Below are 5,685 nucleotides of genomic sequence, written 5' to 3'. Positions count from 1 at the left end.
ACCAGAGGTAGGAAAAAAATCTCTTCGGCTTTTGGAAAAGGTCAATTATATTGAACCACAAACCAAAAGCCTCATTTCTATTAGATAACATTTTCATTTATTATTACTCGTCTTTGATTTTAAGTTATTTCTGTAACCATTTTGCCCATATGTTTGGATATATACAAATTAACTGTGTCACAAATGCCTGATTATACCCCTGCACAATTGTACCAAGAATAGTAGTGTTTCTTGTATGAGGTGGTGGCTGGGGGTGTTGATACCCGCAGGCAGTCCTTGGTTGCCCGGGAAACAGATGGCGGATAAAGGACGTCCATACAAAAGAGCACAAACCTGTAGCAGCAGCTGGGGAGCGGCTCCACTGACTTATTAATGTCAGTGCAGCCCCTCACGGCCAAGGCGGTCCTTTGTTTCGGGACTTATCCACATTATCCAGTGTTCCAAATTGGGTTGTGCGCCGCATCTCTTGGCACTCCCACTTGCAGCAGCTCTGCAGATCAACACTGAGCAGGAGCGACCATCTCGCTCTTTTACTGCAGCGAACAACATGATGCACGGTTGTCATGTTGGACGCTTTAGTGAGAGGTCTAATACAATCATGTCGACGTCGTGGGAGACGACGTGCACCCCGCGGATGACTGGTAAGAAAAAGATCCATGCTCTATAGTGATGATATATTTGCAAGCAATTGTATTGTATTGTATTGCATGCGACGGTCCGTTCCGTTCGTCTTTTCTTGAATTGAATAGCATTCATCAACGTTCAACTGTGACTGTATACAGAGCAGTTTGATACTAGTGTCGCGCTCGTAGTTGGTAATAGTGATTGTTGTCAAACTTCAATCATTTGTTTATATTTTATCATAAAATTTTGTTCCTCATGCCATAAACCTATCCCGAGGCGGGTTTTTTTAACTGCCAAATTAGGTGACCTAAATTTAACACAAGCAATTTGCCTGCAGTTTCCTGAAAAAAAAATGCTGGATGATATTGAGGGTAAACAAACCCTCCATTTTAATTGTATTTTACATTCATACACTATTGCTGTTATATGCTTGGTATTTTTAGGAAAGACGGTGCTGGTATTTATTGGATTCATCCTCAAGGCATGTCGACATGACATCACTTCAGGCTACTGGAACAGCAGAACAGCAGAACAGCAGCAGGTTATGTGCCTAAGACTGTAAAGCAAAGAGAGAGACTCATTTTATAGCCTGCAATATTAGCCTATTTAAATAAATATGATCCTAATAAACAGTTGCTTAAGTAGCTGTTTAATTAATTTATATGCAGTTGCATAGTGGCTTTAGGGGACTGCAGTTTTTGTAGCTTTTTACAGCTTTGTGTTGTGTGTCCCTGCCAGTTACACCGATAGACACCAGTTTGGCTGTCACTTTGGACACATTGTGCTCCTGTGCTGATAACATCGCTTGAGTGACCCACCCGGTGCAGCCTCATTGACGGTAAAGAATGCCTTTGTAGATTTAAATCAATTTCCCACCTCACTGTCACTCACATTTACTCTTTAGTGTTAAATTGTGAGTGTGATACGTGCATATAAGTGCATATATTGTATATTGGAACAGGACAGATGTGTTGCCATATATTGTCTTTTAAAGTGAGAATTCTAACATTGAACACAGTCCAAATTTTGGTCATGTACAAGAAATGTATTTAAAGAGAAGTCAACTCTTAACATTTTTATTACAAAAATAATAATTGTGTTTGTGGAATATGAGTTCGGCAGTAAAATCAATCCGTTTTCAATCCATCTCAGGGGGCGGCCATTTTGCCATCTGGTGTCGACTAAAAATGACATCATACTGTAGTTGCTCAACGACAGGTGAGCTGTGATTGGTTGTTACCTGCCACATACAACAAGAACAATTCTGGGTTGACTTGACTTTAATTTTTTATTGGTTCAAGGGACTTATGACAAATTGACATGCATTTTCTCCTGCAGGGGGACACTGGAGCTACAGAGTACCTGCTAGCCTGTGCCTTCGAAAGATGGATTAACTACTCATGCTTTTGTGTGTCAGTGAACAATGCGTGTGAGGGATCCGATTTCTACCTTTCTCTCTGTTAGCAAGAGCATTAGAGCACATTTTACACTATTAACTACGTTCTGGCTCATGGAAAAGCCACTGGCTGCAAAACACTTTTTTGTTTTGTTCTGCTGTGTGCACTGACCTCCCCCATGTTGCCTTGGTTACCTCTCCTAGTAGTTGCTCTCTTTCTTCTGTAAGACCACATCTGAATTCACCAGAAGTCATTAAATATTGAAGAGCTCACAGTTCATAACAGTTATAGTTGATAAAAATGCCCCTAAACACACATTTTGCCTAAGAATTGCCCAACACTTTAAAAATGTGTCAATGTATTGTGTGCATTTGACTGAAGTGTGAGTGTGTGTGAACGCACGTCTGTGAGCATGTGCAATATTTTTTGTGCCTTTGCGTGTCCGTGTGCATGTTTACTCTAAAGCATCTAGCTACTGAATGCACCAGACTCTGGACAAAATATTCATACATTATTTGGCATTTTGTCCTAGCTACTAAATCAAACTATAGGCCTACTAATAACCTAAATCTAAGAATGCCGCTGAAGGACAATTTTTACAGAGGTCTGGATTATATACTAACATGAACTCCCTAACAACACTAATTCTTGCTAACAGTGTGATGACTACTAACCTTTCCGCTCAATGCTATTGGCTGGCCTCACAGTCAGTGACTAACCCTCTGCTTTATGGCCGCAAACACACACACAAACCCTCTCTCTTGATCCTGCAACCCCTCTTCTATGACCTATTTAGGCTGATCATTACCGAAGGACATCAAATATAAACACTAGATGAGTGCATCAAGATGGGTTTCAAGATTTAGGGAGGAAATGGCATGAAAGTGCCTTACTAACCTGACTTGACCACAAAGTCCACAAAGATCTCATGACTGATGCAACGTCACACTTCAGGCTGAAATCAGAGAACGCGTGTGACTTTGTGTGCACGGTGTGGTCAAGCTTTGCAGGTGACCGCTTTAATTGTTGTCACCAAGGGCAACATTACTAACTCCCTCTGATACTAACAATGGCATGGCTGCCAAGTACTAACATCTGCGCTCTGCATAACTTTTTTTCTTTTCATATTTTTTTCAAATCAAAATAGTATTTGTCCTTGTTGATTAACAGACTAAAGCATGACCCGTGTTTACCAGAATTATCTTATCATAACGATGACTCATCATTTGTGTAATGAACAAGACCTTTTCCCACATGCTACTAACATGGAAATAGGACAAATACTAATCAGAGAGTTTTAAATAACTAACAAACTAACATACTAATTAACTAACAAACAAACTAACAAAGAAACTGACTATCTTTGATGAGCTCGATGACTGAATCAGCCATCGTCCTGTCGTGTAAGAGAATAGTTGCATCACATATTGAGTGTGCTAACAAGGTTGAATATACTTTAGTTGAATGTGTGCTCAGACGCGTGAGTGGGTGAGACAGATACTGTCTGTCTCCCTGATTTGTCACCCTATAGAATATTTTTGTGTAGTGGTTAAGAGCAAGAATATGATGCAAAATGCTGTCACGACTATAGCACTAAACAATAATAGCACATTTATTTGAGCTGAAAAAAGGAGTTGGCTCTGTTCTGTAACTTAAAGCTCTCATCAAATCATTGTTCAACAACTCTTTCAGTAACTACAAATATCATGTTCTCATCATATGAGTGAATGTAGTTAGCGATTTTAAGCATAGTTTTACTCTTCATGTACAGCCACAAATCACACCTGCTTTTGGACAAGCTGTATCTATTAGACCCTTTTTTTGTACTCAGATTGCTTTCGCTTTACGTAATAAACAGATTTATTGTTTGGTGGCATTGTGTTATATGGCTATACTTAATTATACACAAACTCCACACAGGAAGGCCCAAGCAGAGAACAGAACCCAGAACCTCCCCATGGTGAAGTGTGCACTATCCACATGTGGTGGCCAATATGCAGATTTATTTGGTGGCCAATATTTATTTAGGACATTGTTTTTCTTTCTTTATTGACATATAAATTAAAGTCTGTTAATGAATAAAAATGCTATGAAGAAGCATTGCCCTTTTTAATGAGGGGTTTATTGCGTAAAAACAAGCACAAAAAAAACCCCCACACACACACAAAAAAACTCAAATCAAAAAACACTATGCAAAACAATATACCCAGAAATGGAAAATATACGGGCCCTTGAATCGTCGTCAATTTTCTCCCCCTTACAGCGCCCCTGCTATGTGTTCAATGTGGAGTCGAGCGGCTATTTGTCCTGTAGCACCATTATCCTAAATGACACATTGAGTTGCATGATTGCTGTAATCGTTCTGAAGCATGATTACTTCACATGATCACTGCTCATTCATAACAGATGAAACCATTCTCAAAGAATGCAGCACATGCTTGGCTGCCACGTACCAGGAGGGGGCAGCCTCATCAAATTAGAGGATGGTTGTGGGTGCTTGGTGCTTGAATGTCATTCTACATCTTGCATGAAGCACCTTTTTTTTCCCTTCCGTGTTTTAAGTTCGTCAGTATATTTTGTACTGCTAGTGAATTTATTAACATCGAAAGCATCAAGCCATCACATCTGGTGTTTTAATTTTTAGGTGACTTAAATATCAATGTTTATTGTCCAGAAATAAGCTAGTGTTAGCCAAATAATGTAAAATCCTTTTTGACCGTTTCTGGTCCCAAACATGACTATTGGTTTTAAGGTTTCTAATTTGAATGTTTATAATGTGACATCATCTTCTATAGAAATCCATATGTTTTGTTGTCTTTGATTTCCCACTCTCTTGTAATACGGCGAAGTCGCATGCTCCTGTGCAATGCCGCTGCGTTATAAATTCTTCCATTGCTGCTCACTTATCAGCTGCATTCCGTTAACGTTCAGCCATTAGCCCAATTGATATTCTGTCCCTACTGCGGATGTTGATCACTGTCATCTTATATTGACTTGTCAGTCCGTATTCAACACTGTGGCATGAGGCGTTCAAAAGCACAGTGAGGACAAGTGTAAGAAAGACAAATTACAGGTGTCTTAATATTAAGACACGGTTGGCATGTTTATCAGAGAACAGTGGGAGCTGCTAAAATTAAGCATTTTTCTGATTATTGCGTATAACTGGACATCAACCAATTCATAATTTGGACCGCACTCCTGAGGAATTTTAGCCACACGCTCCGGTCACTGTGTTGTTTTGGTTCTGCTAGATTTAGCAGCTGCTTTTGACATTGTGGTCCATCAGATCCTCCTGTCTCGTCTGTAGAACTGTGTGGGCATCTAGAGTAGTGCTTTGGAATGGGTTCGCTCTTCCTTATAGGTAGAGAATCTACCGATAGTCTTTGCCACCTCTCTTAGGTCTGGAGTGCCACATGGTTCCATTCTCATGCCTCTTTTATTTTCTTAATATCTTCTTCCTCTTGGGGCAATCTTCCAATAACATTATATGTCATTTCACTTTTATATAGATGATACGCACATTTGGATGTCACTCAAGTGACGAAATTCCTCCTGTTGATATTAAGAAAAGGATATCTTTAAATCTTTGTGGTTTTGATAATAACAAGAATGATATATTTTTTGGACCTAGTGATGTCACCACAGTAAATGGTGGTAAATAATT

General features: G+C 39.5%; 1 long non-coding RNA gene across 1 annotated transcript; it reads left to right on the top strand.

The window, feature by feature from the left end:
* The first annotated feature begins 260 nt into the window (after window positions 1-260).
* LOC147173916 (uncharacterized) lies at window positions 261-3,897 on the top strand. Its single transcript, XR_015094918.1, has 4 exons — window positions 261-641; window positions 1,068-1,462; window positions 1,777-1,842; window positions 1,963-3,897. It is a non-coding gene; the product is annotated as an uncharacterized LOC147173916 (long non-coding RNA).
* Window positions 3,898-5,685: the final 1,788 nt, after the last annotated feature.

Source organism: Leptonotus elevatus, chromosome 5 (genome assembly GCF_054856555.1).
Source record: "Leptonotus elevatus isolate MCC_2025b chromosome 5, RoL_Lele_1.0, whole genome shotgun sequence".
In the NCBI taxonomy this organism is placed as follows: domain Eukaryota; kingdom Metazoa; phylum Chordata; class Actinopteri; order Syngnathiformes; family Syngnathidae; genus Leptonotus; species Leptonotus elevatus.
Note: the sequence above shows the minus strand (reverse complement) of the source record. Positions and strands in the feature narration are given on the sequence as shown.